This window comes from Sebastes umbrosus, chromosome 16, assembly GCF_015220745.1.
Source record: "Sebastes umbrosus isolate fSebUmb1 chromosome 16, fSebUmb1.pri, whole genome shotgun sequence".
In the NCBI taxonomy this organism is placed as follows: domain Eukaryota; kingdom Metazoa; phylum Chordata; class Actinopteri; order Perciformes; family Sebastidae; genus Sebastes; species Sebastes umbrosus.
This window is the reverse complement of record NC_051284.1, coordinates 11813321-11831331: the sequence shown is the minus strand read 5'-3', so window position 1 is coordinate 11831331 and position 18011 is coordinate 11813321. Positions and strand designations below refer to the sequence as shown.

Genomic DNA, 18011 nt, shown 5'->3' with positions numbered 1-18011 from the left:
ACACAGTCTCTCTGGACACAGAGTTCTAGGGACACACCACACTTCGCCCTGTGGCTCTGCTGCCCCGATGCCCCATGCAACACGGAGCAACAACATGGAGCAACACCATGGAGGCGCCTCGGGAGCTCCCTTATGCCCAGCTAGACACCCGTTTGCACACATATAATACTGTACACACACACACACATGCACACACACTCCCTGTCCTTCCCTCAGGCCTCTCCTCCCTCCGCTCTCTGCCTGTCTCGGCGGGAAGGTCACAGGCACACAGTTATCGCGCTCGATTTGATTACGTCTTAATCCAATCAAGCAAAGCAGAGAGAGCACCATTGATTTTTGAAACATAGAATAAATGCTTATTGGGCTTAGAGGCACATGGCTGATTCCTGGACAAGGTTAAGTCCAGGGGGAAATATCATATCTGTCACTAAGCCTGTCACTGAACATGTTTAAGGGTTATTTCTAGATTCACCCCTCTCACTGAAAAATGCAACCAAAGCTGTAAAACTGTAATTTCTGGTCACTATTATTTTGTGAGATTGTCAGATTAACAGCGGACTCACATATGAAACCCAACAACAGAGAATAGATGAAACACTTGAGCAGTAATGAAGAGCTATGCAGTAGCTGAGGAGAGGGACTGAGAAGGACTGATCATCCCTCAAAATGTAATCCATGCAAAGAGAAAGACTCTGGCTTTAGGAATGAAATAGATGGAGACTTATGAGGATGATTTGCACTTGGCAATGGAGAATGAGACTAGTGTCAGCAGTGCATGGACCATAGACTGTATATAAAGATGGACGATATGACAGCTCCCCAAAAGTGAAGCCAAAACATCTCGATTGCCCCCTGGTGGCTGGTTGCAGTATAGCTCATAAATCCTGCCCCCTCCATGTTAGTGGATGGGACATGGGCCAAACTAAAAGGTCAAAGCACACGTCAAATAACATTTTCCCAAAGATGGTTTCTGTCATTTTAAGTAGTTCTGTGATTGACAGCTGCTCTGAGTGAAGTAGTCGTGGTGCCGGAGGCTTGTGAATTGTACAAGAGAGGAGATGTAAATTTAACTTTCCATAACCGTCACGTGTCTGTGTAATAAAACGCGTGTCAATTTGATCATAAATGTAGTTATAGAGATATTATGGTTAGTTGTTGCGTCATTCTGGCCAAACAGCTACCATGGTTCAAACGTAGCAACTAGGTGGCTCATTCTAGCAAGCTGCAGCCGTGCTCGGCTCATTATTGGCTCGGGTGTGTGTCGGCGGGACCTCGATGCCGCGCCTCCAGCCCCCCAATCGCTACTGCGCAGACTCTGGCTCCAAATGACATCAAAATCTCAAGATGTTGGCTCCCGTATCTGGGATATTTTGGCTTCACTTTTATGCAGTGGGAGAAAGTGGAGATGCGTCCTCCATCTATATATACAGTCTATGGCATGGATACTCATAGAATGAGATGTGTACACAAATTGTAACATTCAGTGAGATGTGAAGCAGACGCAAGTGTGGTCATTCAGCACTCTGAAGCTGTGTCCTTCAGCCTTCATGCTGTCAATCAGTCAGGTCAGTAAGAGTAACCTTAAGTGCATAAAGATAGCCGCCTCCTGGAGTTATATTTGTCAACCAACCCCACACTGCAGTGCACTGTGCATCTGTTTGTAATGTGCGGGGCAGTTATTGAATTACAATAAGGGAGATTAAATGAAACCAGGAGGACGCTATCTTTATGTACAGTATATTTTGTTCTACGTGGAACCTGAAACCCAGCCCACACCGGTGCTTTGCTGAGATGAAGACTGAAGAACAGTGTGTCTGCAGCACAGCGTCGCCCCCGCTCCACTTCCCACCCTCCCCAAAACAGCAAAATAACAAGCCGGGAGATGACGATGACAAGAGCTATTGGGGAATGGCGAAGGCCCACTCACCTTCTGGTTCACCACACAGTGTGCACTGTGATTCTAAACAAGGACCAAAGAGAGACAACAGGAGATTAATAGAGGCAACACATATGTGAAAGTCTATATGTTTGTGCATGCGTGTATGAGAACAAATGTCAGCGTCATCGCCCTTTATATAAAAATGCTAACAACTGCTATTCAGCATCTCTCTCCCTCTCTGTCAAAAACAAATAAAAACATTAAAACTGAACAAATAACATGGAGAACAACGGAGCGTGTCCTTGCAGAGTGGTACCCATGTGCAATATAATAGAAACCCAGCCACCATGCATAATATGACCATCAGCCAAAGGCAGCTGCATAAAAAGACAAAATGATGCAGAGACAGGCGTCAACAGGAAAAAACAAAATGAGAAATCATATTGCTTCAATTCATCACTGCCATGTGAAGTAGATGCTGTGTGTCAAAAATATGAACACGCAAACCTGGGCGAGACTCAAATTTAAATGAAAGCAAAAAAATTGCATTGATTCATGATTGCACGCAATCCATCATTTTTATCACTCACATTAGGTATAATTCTTTGATTCAAGGATATACCAGGCTTCACATGCATCATGCACTTTCATGTAAACATCAATGATAAGATTTTCCTCTGTTAATTGGCCCTTATTATTCCCATGCAAACATAACAGCACACTGGACTGTAAGCCTCAAAATCTAAATAAACATATGTGCATTACTGTTGATGAAGTATCAGTTGTTCCTATAGGAGCCACAGATGCTAGGCAGCCTCCAAGATTATTTTAAACAAACGATATTAATAAATGGGCTTGTTTTTTAGAAACACACACCGGGCATAGTGAACAGAATGATGATGAAAATGAGCTTCATGTCCTCAGGGCTTAGTTTTCACAGACGATCCCAAAACAGCTGTGGTGTGTCAGTGTTTGTCTCTCATCCCTGACGTAGCAGTGGCCAAAAGAGGCAATGTTGTTTTTTTTAATGCCGAGTCTCTCCTTCATCTAATCACTGCTAATGAGGGGCTTCATTAAATCTGCAGCAACCTTGGACTCATGACTTGTCTTATTTTGGTGAAAAACAGTGAGACAGCTCTTTTGATGGGTCAAATCCCTACTGTACATTCATGGGGATACAAACGCAACAACAATATGTCCATTAGGCTTGCCACGGTAATCGGTAGTAGTTACTGGTGTTACACGGTGGTCGGGCACACACTGATTACATTACTTGCCCATCGCCCCCACTGTCGTTTTGCTTTGGAGTCCAAGCACAGAGTAGCAGGAGTCAGATTTCAAACATACGGGATGAGAGAGAGTTGACAGACAAGACGATGGCGGAGGATTTGGTGTCAAAGCGGAAAGCAAAAGCACCTATTTGACAATACGTCGGATTTAAACCCAATGCTATAAGGTAACCATAACGTTAATGATGTAATCGCCGTAAGGAGGACGGAGCGGCCGGTGTGCATGGTGCAGCGGTTCCAGGTGGAAACCTGCAGCCTCGCAGCGAAAACTGGACTGGAGAGGCCAAACACAGTAAGTACCGTCTTTTCCTGTAAAATGTCCTGTGTAATCGGTAACACCGGTGTTGTTACAAGTTTATTAACCGGTGGGAAAATTTCCTCACCGTCACATCCCTAATGTCCATAAATTCACAAAACACTAAAGCGCTGCCATTTCTACCTCTCACCCCCCCAGTTGACCTTGCTCATGGCCGGAGGGCAACGAGGACAGCTCGGCACACCAGCGGGTGCACTTTTAAAGGTTTGTGGTCCCTGTCAGTCTGGGCAGGTTGTAGAGTGTCACAGGGTTGCCACCATCTCATCACAAAACCCCCTTGCCGGTTCTTGCCTGGGCACTGAGCCTGCATGTGGCTCTTCTAAACGTTCAAAAACACCTCTTCTATTTTTCTATTTCCAAAATGCTTCTCTTCAATTGTAAGTGTAGATTAAAAAGCCAAGTCCTAGGATTTAGTTTCTATTTCTATCAGATACACATAGACAAACTGAGAACACTGAGGACTGTTCCGCTGAGAAAACAGCTGTTATTGTCACTTTGCAGAAGTAAGTGCATTGTACTGGAACTTTATTTGGATCTCTGTTCTCTAGTGCTTTTGCAGGTCGGTGGCGGTTGAGGTCTGTACAAGCGGTGTGGCTGTGCACCGGCGGACATCTGAAGCCTGGAGAGAATTTACTAGTTTAATTAGTCTTTTTTACTTCTCGCTCCCTGCAGTATAATTCCACAGAGTCAAAAGCAATTGGCTCTATTAGTTTGTCCTGCCTGTTTAAATTTAAAGTGCTCTTGAATTTCCTTGTGTGGAGCCCATATTGATCTTGGTCAGGCTGCTTTTACAGTATGGGAACTGTTCTTGGGTAATGCTCATTTGCTTTTCAATTGGAGGTGTAAAGTGGCTGTCAGCCTTTAGCCGTCAGCTAAACGTATTATGCTTCCGCTTTTGAGGATAAAACATGGGAATTTGATGCTAATTTGAGTTGCTATGAACTATAGAGTCAATGAGTTGCACATTTTCTAACTTGATGATGAACTTTCTGACCTGATGATCAAGAAAGTCATTAAAATTCATCTTGAAGGCAACAAGAACATCTCTACAAAATTTTGTGAAAATCCATTATTCCAATCTTTAATAATAAAGATAAATAGTTAAAAATAAAAACAGTCCAATTATCATGCTGGGAAGTAACTGTACATCCTAAGAGTAAAGAATTATAACTAGGGATTCATCCTAAATGGCCTTGTTTGGAGTTGAAACCAGAGCCAAATGGAGGGGTTTTCCTATTTACTATGCTACCTATAGATAATGAAAAGGTTTTCAAGCAACTACCTGAACTGCACAATCATCTTCTCATATTAAGAGAACACAGATAGGAGGTACAGAGAAAAGGAGGTTAGGAAAAGTCAATTACTGAATGGTCTATCAATACTTCCTTTATAATACATGAGAGAGACCCACAAATGCAGATTGATACCCGTCTACGCATTAAAATGTAATCCAAAGACACAAGAGATGGTTTAAAATCAAATGCGAGTCTATTTCAGTGTGCTAGTCTCAGTTAGCACGTTTTACAAATAGAGCAAAGCAGGACACTGACCTCATATTGGTTGTGAGTAAACTAACAAAAGAAGATATTCACAGGGGTCTGCGGAGTCCCCTGGTATCAGGCCGTCTCCAAACACAACATACACAGAGAGCAAATCCTTAGCCTTGATCTGATAATGTATTCATCCATAATTAAAGCCTTCATTTCCATATCGGCGCTGCTTGCTCACACCTTCCCTGTTGGCTGATCTCTTTCTTTTACCCTCATTCTTTCTCTCGCTCTCTCTATCTTTCCCCAGTTTCATATGATGTGTGAGAGATACAGGTGCTAATTAGGTAGTGCTAAGACTGTTCTTGGCTTTTTCACAAGAATGCCGTGTCTCAGAGAAAACACGCAAGGTTATATAAAGCAAGGCGCGATACCACAGGTGTGAGTTCATAAAAACTTTATTCAGGGAGTTGGTGCGTTTCCCGAATGACTTAGGACTTACTGAGAGGAGCGGCCCACACGCTCTGTTTGTTCGCTGTGTGTTGGGCGGCACACAGATTATGAGACACAAGTCAAATAAAGACTTGTTTATTGGGACTGGGTCAATAGGCAGTCAATAAAATGAGGCATGCAGTAATGTACGGCTCACACAGATGTGCGCCGACACGATTGTGTGTACTCACAGGCATGACCACACACACGTTAACTGACTCGCACGATTATACTCGAACAAATCACAAGAACAACGCACTCCCACGCCAACAGCTTCTAGCCTCATCTATGTGGACGATCACCAATTTCAGTTTACCTTCCCTTTGACTGGCACAATCCATCTTCAGCAGGGGGGGCCCCCTGCGTATATGCAGCCTCCCCCTGGAGCTGATCTAGCACTTCTCAGAGGAGACGCGGTGCTGAGCGCAGGGCTGGAGAAGAACCCATCATCTTGACAGTACAAGCCTTGCCTGCTTCTAATTACACTGCATTGTCACACACATTCACAGGGGTATGCTGCATACACACACACATTATGCATTGTACGTGAAAAAGTTTGGTTGTAAATGTAATGTAACGTAAACACCGGTAATACTTTATGGGATCAATACCTATGAATCACGAGCGTCTGAGGCTTCAAGAGATCATTTGATATTTGGGGGAATGCTCTTTTTCGCTTTCTTGTCGAGAGATAGAACAGAAGATTGGTACCACACTCATGTCCGTCCTGTCCATTGAATATGAAGTTATGGATAGCAGTCGGTTAGCTTAGCTTAGCATAAAAACTAGGGCTAGGACGATACACCTATCTCCTGATTCGATAATATCACGATACTTGGGTGCTGATTCGATATGTATTGCGATTTTTAAGTATTACGATTCTACAAGAATTGCGATTCAATATTACAATAGACCATGGGAAAAAAAGTTAAATCATTCACTTCTAGGGACTTTTACTTTGGAAAATATCTAAATTGATACAATAAAAATGTTTGATTTTCAGCATGGTATTATCGGTGTATGTCCTGAAGTCAAATATATCAGTCATTGTCAGGCATTATACATTTTTTTTCCACAACCCAAAAATCAAACAATAAAGACATTTTTCCCTGCCGCTCTATTACCACATATCCGCCAGCCCGATTGTTGTGAACCTGTTTGCACACTTTTTATTTTGGTTTGTGATAAAGTAGCGGATTCGATTTTTCCACCCAAACTCCATCCATGTCCTTGAATTTCATTCAATCAAACTTACGTTTACCGTAGGGCAAAACTGTCCTTCACATACAGAATCAGAACTATAATCAGAATCAGTGCAATAAAAGCAGATTATAAATATCACTTCATAAGACTAGACAGGGAATCGGCACCTCAATATAGTACAAGGAGCTCCCTGTCAAAAATATTCATAATATTCCCTCCTTAGAAAGGGAAACAGCAGGCGTCTGACATCAAACAGCAAGTGTTGAAATCAAGCCAGCCATCAGTGTTTGTGGATGAAGACACTGTGAGAACACTACAAACAGCTTTACTGCTGTGGGAGCTCCAAAACAAGGTGCATCAGAATAAATGGTTAAAAGGAAAAAAGCTTTTAGTCGGCTCCTGTGGCTGTGCGTAGACGAAACAGTGGGCGTTCGGTGTGACGCGAGTGCAGGGATCTAGGCACGACCTTCAGTTACAGACAAACACTGTCATTCTGCGGCGAGTAAAAAGCCATCACATGTCAAGATGCATCCCCCTGTCTATTCAGGAAGTCTGTGTTTGTGTGTGGCTATGAGGCCATGGATGCTAACCCTTACCCAAGCACAACTTACTGCAAAGAGAGATTCGTAAACACTGCTGTCAGGATTATTGCAGCTGTTGGGGATTCCTTAGAGTTTCTTTTGTGTTTGCGAGTGACTAAGGTTAATTTCTGTACATAAATAAATACATCAGGCACAAAAGATGTAATGACTAACAACAAAAACGCAGCTCAATTGACACTTACAGTAGTAAAGTGTCTGCGTGTATGTTTATGAGTGAATATTATTTTCCCCTGTGGCAGTCTTGGATACTATAGTGGTCTCCAGATAGTCAGGTTATGGAGACTGGGGACCAGGGTCTGCTGTGGGACTAAAGTAACCCTCCCCTGGATAAGGACGCCATTCCTATGTTAGTGGTTTCATCATCGGCTTCAGAACCAGTGCAGTTTTCTTTGTCAAACAAACAATCTATGACTGCGTACAGAGGGCATATTAACCAGACAACAGCCAAAAGTTACACTTTGGCCTTTGGGTAAGTTAAACAGTAATTATCTATAGCTGATAGAATCTACCGCCAACAGCATATGCCATTTCAACCAGCACAAGCTACCATCTGCACTGTTTAAAAATGAGAAGCTTGCTGTGTGAATGTTTTGTACGTTTCTGTTTGCTAATAAAAGAGCGAGGGGGGATAAAGATTTGATAAGAGATACAATTACATCAAAGTTTAGGAAAGATGGGTATTTTATGAGCTTGGAACCAGATTCAAAACGGAAATGGTTGTTGGAATCCAACCCTGCAACAGGATCGAATGATCTCACTGACCTATATCTAATGATCTGATAATGTTTACGATGAACAGTAGGGCTGTGTATTGGAAAGAATCTGGAAAGCGTTTCTATTTATAGCGTTTCTATTGGCTGTGCTCCGGCTGGTGGGCGGTGCTTGGTATTTCCTCAACTGTTCTCAACATGGCTGCCGGGTCACAAACCTTCTCATTTTACAGCTAAACAAGCTAAACAGTACATTACAAAATGTTTCTGAAATAATTTGAGGCGAGAAATAGGCATTATAGTAACAGAATATTGATTCATATTTGATCAGCGCTGCTTAGTTTGACCGTTTGGTTGGCGTTCGCGAGTGATTGACAGCTGGCTCACAGACGGCAGCTGGATGGCAGTTTCCAGCTCGGCTCTGATTGGTTGTTTTCCTTCGGTCTGTGAAATCTTGCAGATGCCATTAGGAGCACCGGAGGACCCAGAGGCACATGATTTTTTTTCAGATTACCTATGTCATGCACTACTGTCAGGATATAGTGACAGTTTTATAGAAAAAAAAACTTTTTTTAATCATATTTGTTCCATTTCTACCCACTGAAGCTTTAAAGGTCCAATATCATGCTCATTTTCAGGTTCATACTTGTATTTGTGTGTTTTGACTAGAACATGTTTACATGCTGAACTGTTCAAAAACCCTTTATTTTCCTCATACTGTCAGCCTGAATATGCCTGTATCTACCCTCTGTCTGAAACATTCAGTTTTAGCGCATTTCAACGGAATTGTGTTGCTAAGCAACATCTTGGATCCATGTTTACTTCCTGTGAGATGATGTCATACACATACACGGCAACCGGAATTAAACTGGGATCCATTTAGAATGTTTACGTTTAAAACTGTCTAATGCTCTTAATGTTGTACAGTTGTGACATCACAACGGTACAGAAATTCTGATGGAATACAGGCTGTGTGTATTTCTCCATGGATTGAGTGTTTTGATATTTTCACAGTATTTAGAGAGGCAAAGTCCCTCCCCTTTCTGGTGGACCCCCATGGGACCTTATTTCGGAAAAAATATGAACGGTTGAAAAGCAGTGTTTCGTTCAATGAAAGTCTGTGCTCTTTTGCACCTCTAACCACACGCGACAGTGTAGTGACAGTACACTTCTACATCACTGCAGCAGCGTGAGAAGTAAAACCACTGGAGGTCAGCAAAAACAAGATGGTTACTATTTAAAGTCGTCTTAGTGCATATCTGAAAAATACCTTATTCAGCTTTTCTATATGTTTGAGTGGGAGTGGAAATGCTCAAAATAGCAACAGCTATGTAGTGAAATCATTTATATGTGCTTTCTACTATGCATGTCATCTAAGTATGTAAAGGGCAGTATATGGATGTGAAACTGCATATGCAGTATATACATAAATATAATATGCATGCACATATGTATGCATAAAGTATATGCATGTGTGCCTGTTTGTGTCTGCAGGTATGTCGCTGTGTACTGTGGTACAGTCCGTGGGTGGACACACTGTGCTCCCACTGTGGGTGTTTGTACATGTGAAGCAACATTTCGTTTAGCAGTTTGTTTCCCACGTTGGTCCCTGAGCCCCACACATAACAGCCTAACTGTGCTGTGACGATAAGAGGCAAAAACCCAGACAGGGAGGATGGGAGGGATGAATTTGGGTGGAGAAAGTAAGAGAAGGTCGTTAAAAAAAAAAGAAGGGAGGTTAAACACCCCATCCTTTTTCCATCAACCCCAAGGGCCATGGGTCAGATTGATAGGTGGTTTCTCTTACCTCCTGGGAGGCGAGGGGAGGCGAGAGGAAGAGGGAGATAAATATTTTAGGGTGGAGGAGTGGATTGAACGTAGGAGTCTGAGACGGTATTTAAGTGATTTGCAGCTTCTAAACTGTGCTGAAGTGTGGATGACAGAAGGAGAAGAGGGTGGATGTGTGGAAAAGGGAAGGACAAGTGAGGTTGGACAGATGGAAAAGGATGGAGGGCCAAAGAGAAAGAGAGAGGGAGAGCTCTATAGACAGAAGTAGATAGAGGGACTTGTGCAGAGAGGATATTGATGGCCTCCTTCACGCCCCAGCAGCCCTCTGTCTTACTAGAGCATTTATCAGGAGCGCTCAGCCCCGTAGATGGCCATATTGACACCTGCTGACGGAGGAGGTGTAGACACCACCGACACGTCCCTCACTTCTCCTTCCCCTACATCTGTACGTCCCGTTTACTCACTCCGTCCTCCCCTCTCTCTTTCACTCATCATCATTTCCTCTTAACTCTCTCCCCGATCAGAAATGACAATCTTTGTCTGCCTCCCTTCAATTTGCATGAAATTGGAACAAACAGCAACATGATGCAAGTCAGTTATTTGTCTCCGTCACTGTCAACAGTGCAGCCAAGGTCAGCTGATGTCAGATTGTGACGGATATGTGACAAGTGGCTTTGAGCTCAAATAATTGAAATTACTTGCAGGTTCAAACAGGTTTTAAAGCCTTTCACTTATAATCAGAGGGTTCCTAAACGTGTAAATCACAAGGAATTGAGTGGGACAGTCTTGTCATCTTTGGGCTGCGGTCAATTCACATTGAATTTAACCCGCTAAAAACTGCAGTGCATGTGGCATTCTTTAACACACAGTGACGTCACGCTCTACCCACACCGCCGTCCGTTACAATGCATATTTGCACCTCCGCCTCCATAGCAACCAGTTGTTTGCACCTCTAACAAAATCGGAAAAAGAGTGAAAGAATTTTGTGTCAGGCATTTACACCCATCTTCCACTGCATACAACATTGCCGCTCACTTTTATAAGAATCGTGTCAATTTATGACACAAAATATAGTGAAGCCGACAGAGATAAAGTTTTCTGAGTTTTACAATAACAGATGGTAGAATAAGGGAAAAAAAAGTTTATTGTCTAAAGGTCCCATATCATGCTCATTTTCAGGTTCATACTTGTATTTTGTGTTTCTACTAGAACATGTTTACTTCCTGTCAGATGATGTCATTCACATACATGGAAACCGGAATTAAAAACTGGGATCCATTTAGAATGTTTACGTTTAAAACTGTGTAATGGTCTAAATATTGTACAGTTGTGACATCACAACTGTACAGAAATTCTGACGGAATACAGGCTGTGTGTATTTCTCCATGGATTGAGTGTTTTGATATTTTCACAGTATTTAGAGAGGCGAAGTCCCTCCCCTTCCTGAGGACCACCATGGGACCTTATTTCGGAAAAAATATGAACGGTAGTCAACGGCGAGAGACAAATATTTTTGAACAGTTTGAATTGCACCATGAATTTGTCAATATAAAACATAATTTTGCAAGTGCAAGTTTGTTGAAGCTGCCAGACTCCACAACCAGCACTGCTCCCAGTAGACCACTTACACTTACACACCAAAAACTGACAATAACCTGATATTTTCAGGTGGAATTTCATTTCATTCTCACGGTGCAATATCATTTTCCACTTTTGCAATTTTGTTAATAGTCTGTTTATTGTCAATACTGTATATACTGCTGCTATTTTTATACTTCCTTCTATTTAAATGGTTCATATTTTGTTTCACTTTGTTTAGCTCTTTTTTTACTGTGTTAGCTGATGCATCTTGTTTTTTGCACTATCCCCTTTGCTGCTGTACACTGCAAATTTCCCCACTGCGGGACTAATAAAGGAATATCTTATCTTATCTTATCTTAAAACTGTTGAAGTATAATATACTTCCTGTCAAATGATGTCATTCACAAACACTGCAAACGGAATTAAACTGGGATCCATTGTAATCGAAATAATGTGAAATGAGCTGTGTTCCATTCCCCAGTGTACATAAAGCTGGGCTCAGACTACAGGAGTTTTGAGACAATTTATTTCAGATTCACCCATCCTGACAATCAGAGGGGAAATCCGGTCCGGGACCTTGGTCGGTACCGATGTTCGGCCCAGATTAACTTGTAAAGTGAGGGGTTTACAGATCTAGTCTTAAACCTCCTGAAGTGTTCGCTGATTCATCAGGGCCGCCTCGCTAATTTGTGTTTGATATTTAGAATTTAAAATCTGGTTGATTACATCAGCACTTTCCAAGCGGGACCACAATAGCCAATGAGAGAGGCAAGCCGGAGCAGCTGACGGTGTTTTTCTAAGGTTAACTAGCATACTACTGTTGACAGATAAAACTGACAGTTAAAATCCAGTTCTTGCTGAAGAAAAGACAACCCGTGTTGACCGTGTCTCCCCAATCATTTCCCATCCAGACTCGTTTTGCCTTCTGCTTTTGTTTTTTTTCTCACTGCAAAGCATTACTACAGCTATTTGTAGCACCACATCAGTCTCCGTTTTGTTTACATCTGCTTCCCCATGACATCATGTGAGAGAGAGATGACGTGAGGTGGTGTGTTGCTCCCTCTGGCATGATAATCTTAATAATATCCTGTAGTGTGTGGTGCACCATTATTTTCAAATCTTGTAATGTGTGCATGTTTGGGATTAGAGAGAAAAACATCTGTGAAGATTCTTCTTATGTGTGTGTGATGCAACTGAATTCCAAAATTGGTCAGGATTTTAAAACTCCTGTAGTCTGAGCCCAGTTTAAACTGTGCTGCCTGCTCTCTGTTCAGGGAATGCCGGTTAAGGGAACTTCCCTCGACAAAGTTCTTCCATTTGGAACACCATCACTTCCTCCGTGCATTAGCCACTGTTTTGACCGATGCTCGTTCATGTCTATGTAGAGCGAGCACAAGCGCGAGCAACAGGATGCTGACTTTCGTTGACTTAACGGCCACAGGTGTTGCTGTTAAGAAGCAATTTCTTATTCTTACACAGAGTCCCTTTAAACCTGCTTTACAGTAAAAAATGTAATCTAATTTTTTACAATATAGGACCTTTAAAGCTAGAAAGAAACATTTTAAAACAGATCAAATTGTTCTGTGGAATTATTAGCATCATTAGCAATATAAAGCACTAGAATTACTTTCTTAGTGAAATATTCTTGTAGCTACACACAGTCAGCATGTATTGAATTCTCTAATTAATATAACAGCTGTTTTCTACTGTATAGCAAAACGGTACCACAATATAAATATCCAAGAAAGTCAACTTCCTGAATTGACTGAAATAAAGCCGAATTGATGCCAAGCCTACACAGCACCACCGTTTGTTTATGTGCTTCAGTGACTCATCGTTTTAAAATCCCTCCATTCATGGAAGGCACACTATTCTACAAATCCCACTTCCACAGACAAAAATCATCAAGACTTGCTTTTAACTACAACTGCAGTGAATTATAAAGGGAAAATCAGGCGTTGATGTCTCATAACTGTTATTGCTACTGTATGAATCCACAAATGTAATCATTGTCATGCTCCATTGCAGCTCATTGCCTCCAACATGTGCACGGTATTGTGCTCGATAACAGTGGACGAAGAAGCAGAAAAGAGAGTCTGTCAAGCATGAAAGTAATCAGCAAGGTCGCTGACAGTGGTACTGGGGCTACTGTCTATTATTCTTATTCATTCAGACATTTTAGTTTTTGTAGATACAAAGCAAACAAGACACAGAAAGGACAAAGTGGGAGAAGGGGGAAAAACAGAGACAGGGAAGTGCAATGTGTGGTGTGTATGTGTGTGTGTATAGGGTTCTCTGCAGGCATGTTTTTTTGCCTCCTAAATCGAGTGGAAAATAGGACACTTTTTGTTTCCCATGGAGTTGTCCTTGTTTCAGTAATTTTCAATTAAGGGACAAGGCAAGGTAATGCAAATCACTTCATTTGCATCAAGAAAATGAGACTTGATTGAAGTAAGTAATTCAGTTTGAATTGGAAACTCATCTCATGGCAGTGAGACCGTTTATAAAAAAATGTGATTGTCACGCCCAACACTGCACAAAATTGACTCATTGAGATGAATTTTTTTTGCAGAACATCAAACTCACATTGCATTACCATGCCCCTAGCCAAATGCAGGTTGATTTTCCATTTGGCGAGTAAATCTCAGAAGGCTATCCGCCACACTGACAAGTAAACGTTTGTACCAAAAAAGTAATGTAATAAAAAACTATGCTCGGTTACACCGAGAGTCTCTACCACGCTTTGTTGTCATTTACGGGCGCGCTCCTTTTCTCTCTGTGACACACACTAGGGATATTACAAGAACCGCTAACGTAACTTTGTTATCAAGTCAATGCCAAAATTTTCAAAACATGACGGTACTCGTTTTTCTACTGTCAGGGCTCGAGACTAACGCCGTCCTGCCATCCCGGCGATGACAGAAAATGTGTTTGGGATGCTGTAAAGTCACTATCAACAAGATTTCTTAAAAACAATCACTGTGGTCTGGATGGGAATGAACTTTGTGTGTGGGTAATGTGTCACTAGAAGCCTATCAGTCCAACAAGAGTACGTTACAGTGGGAACATCCTCCCTGTCGTGCAGCCCATGCAGCGGTCCGTCGCCCATACTGGGATCCAGTTCCGGGTGAGCGGCATACAGCAGCATGTCAGGCCGTCACACCATAGTTCTGCCGTGGGTCCAGTCCGGGCAGCTGAGGAAACGAGGCCCGAGACCTTCCCTGATAATGCTACATGGCAAACAACAAATCTGTTGAAATCGGAAGCACTAACAGCTCTCGTCCTGCCGATTTTAACACGGGAGGTGCCATTGATTCATATTATGGTTCAGGCTCTATTCAGTAAAAATGGACAAAGGTAATTCTGAGGTTATCATGATCTGTTCAAATGCAATCTTGTAAAAATTACTTTTTGTTGAGACACTTGAATAAATACAGTTGTTTAAAGGAGATGTTTTCACAGCTATGTGATATTGATAATAAAAAAGGGAATTATGACCTGTTTAACTCCCTAACAAAAACGGTATGCAAACGGTAATAAAGGAGTGGATGTTGAAGTACATGGTATTTATTGTTTTAGTAGCGTATACCTGGTGAAATGTCAGGAAGGTATAGATACCGCTCAAGCCTCGTATTCAGGCTTGGATTGATTAACCGTCAATATATTTAAATTATTTTGCTTTAAATATTCTTAACTCATAACTTCATTATCTCAATGAAATTTACTGAAACAAATGTAATGTGACACAAAAGAAAATTTATTATTTTGGCCCGTAAAATATATGCTTGGCCGGTGGGTTTTTTAATCTACCAGTCCCCTTGGCCGGTGAGTCAAAAAGTTAGTTTTGGACACTGTGACTCAGTGATTTCTGTTATACCTCAATATTTGCTAACATTAGCTACCATCTTTCACCTGCCCAGGGACTACAGATGGAAATTAGATATTAGCTAAATCTGGTAAAAAACATCTTTTCTCTCTTTTGAGATTAATGTATTTTGGTACATGGTTCCTGATATAAATAAATTTAATAAAATAAACTAATAAGCTAGTATGGAACAAAGTTCTGTTTTATTGCTTATAAATTCAACTTTTCATTTGTACAATGAAGAATGCATTATTTGTTAATCTGTAAAAAGTTATAGTTTATCTTTGTGATGTGATGATGTTGTAGGGAGGACTCAGGGGATATGTGGACATTGGAAAAAGAAAATCAAATTATTCACTGTTTACTTCATTCTAAATGTGATGTCATGATAAGCTTTTGTGATGTCACTTTTACAACATTCCATTCCACACACACACACACACACACAAGCCAAAAGAGGAAGCTGAACATTCTAAATGTGATGATGACACTTCTACAACATTCCATATCAGAGCTCAAGGGGAAGCTGGACACTATATGTGACATGAGGATTTTAAGCTTGCTTTACAGTGAGTCAGTGAAAGTGAATCAGTGAGAGTTGGAGATGAGGTCACCAATCGGTGCAAAGCGTTTTTTGGAGCGTTTAAGATTACGCCAAGTATCAACACCTCACAGCGGTTCGAAAGGACATTTTCGGTTAAAAGAAAATGAAATTCTATCAGGAAAGTACCTGATCGAGAAGTTTCTGGATCACGGGAGTTATGGGCAAGTGGCCAGTTGCCTTAACCTAGCAACCAATGAGAAGGTGGCTCTGAAGATTCTGAGGAATGACTTGCCCGGGGTTGGCAAAAAAGAGGTGTTCATCCTCAAGAAGCTAAGGAAGCTTGACCAAGACCACGTGGTCAAGTTTACTGAGCATTTTAAGCACGAAGGACACTATTGTCTGGTGTTTGAAATGCTGGACATGAATCTGCATCATTTCATGAGGCTTAGCCGCTTCAAGCCACTGTGTTTGTGTACGATTAGAGAAATCACACAACAGATGCTGGTGGCTCTGAATGCCCTCAAGAGCATAGGTTTGGTACATTCAGACCTCAAAACAGACAATATCATGCTCGTAAATCATCAATCACAGCCCCTCAAGGTGAAAATGATTGATTTTGGATTGGCCAAAGAGGTTTCCAAAATCTTTCCTGGCACAACCATTCAGGCCACTGGTTACAGGGCCCCTGAGGTCATCTTGGGCCTCCCAATGAATGAGGGTGTAGATATGTGGTCTCTCGGCTGCATTATGGCCTTCATGTACCTGGGCCGTCACCTGTATCCACTAGACAGTGAATATGAGGTCATAAGAGTCCTGTTGCAGATGCAGGGTCAGCCCGATGATTACCTGCTGAATTCTGGGATTAAAACCGAGAACTTTTTCAGCAAGGAAACAGACTCCCCTAATCCTTCTTGGAAGCTGAAGACACGAGCTCAATACCGCATGACAACAGGCCTCCGTGCCAAACGCTGCAAGAATGTTTATGACACGCTTACCAGTCTGGATGACATTGAGAAGATCCGACGAGGGGGGAAGGATGCCACTAAGCATACGGACACACAGGCCTTTTTAAGCCTACTGAAACAGATGCTGCATGTGGATCCTGCAAAAAGAATCACCCCCAGCGAAGCTCTAGGGCACTGTTTCATCACAAAGAAACACATGCCTTGTGACACTAACAACAAACCTAAGCAGTCATCAGTTGCTGCAGGCACCAAAGATGAACCTCCACCCACCGCTCACAGAACCACTGCTGGCACTAATGATGGACCACCAGCCAAAGCTCGCTTAAATGAAGCCACAGCTGCTGGGACAAAGAAGAGACCACCTTCAGACGGGGTCAGCTTCGTCGAAGTCAAAACCCAGAAGAAGTTTCTCAAGTGGGCCCGCGAATTCTCTTCCAGGAAGATCAAGTTAATTTGTTGCTGTAAAGTTGATCTTACAGTAGAACGACACACCGCAATTTGAATGAGGACATATCATGGGCGGCACAGCGGTTAGCACTGTCACTGCACAGCAAGAAGGTGTTGGAACCTGCCTTTCTGTGTAGAGTTTACATGTTCTACCTGTGCCTGTCCAAAGACATGCAGACCCTATATATAAAAAAAAAAAAATATATATATAATAAATAATATATAAATAAAAAACCTTGAGTTTTCAACACTGAAAGGAATTATTTAGTCCATATCATTAAATGAAAAGCTAAGTCTCATTTTGGTTACTAATGTATACACGTTCACATTGGTACCGTATTTCTACTGAAAATTACATTTTGAAAATTTTCTGAATGGTTCACGGCACAAAGTGTCTGACTTTAACACCAGAGAGCGTGGTTGGTAACACCTTATAATAACCATCATTTATAAATGGTAAATTAATAGTTAATTGTGTGAATGCTGTACAATAGCAAAATCTTTATTGTGTGAGCGCTATACAACAGGAGAGGAGTTCTAAAATCTTCCGAAAAATATTTTAAACTTGCTCCCATTCCCACAATTTTCACTCTATCATAAGCTCGGAGCGGCCGCCGCCTTTTTTTTCATAGAAATTGCATGGCACCTCGCTGCAGGCCTTACTTTGCCGCTGCTCTGGTGTGTTTTCGGTGTAAGGCTAACGTAGCGCCTCCGGCACTGAAGCTGTTATTTTTATAATATAGACAATCGGGTGACAACGCGTTAACCAAGGCTTTAATGACTGTTGGTAGCTGTTGTTGATTTTGTTTAAATATGTAAAATTGTAATTTCAAGGGTGATTGT

The 18011-nt window shown here is 41.8% G+C and overlaps 1 protein-coding gene across 6 annotated transcripts in view; it reads right to left on the bottom strand.

The window, feature by feature from the left end:
* dlgap2a (discs, large (Drosophila) homolog-associated protein 2a) overlaps positions 1–18011 on the bottom strand; it is a 202860-nt gene that overhangs the window by 93237 nt on the left and 91612 nt on the right. Inside the window, exon 2 of one of the 6 annotated variants that reach the window (XM_037796607.1) lies at positions 1928–1960. The exons of the other annotated variants lie outside the window; for them this stretch is intronic. The gene's annotated coding sequence lies outside the window, so the exon portion shown is untranslated. The remainder of the gene's footprint in view (positions 1–1927; positions 1961–18011) is intronic. 6 annotated transcript variants of the gene reach the window in all.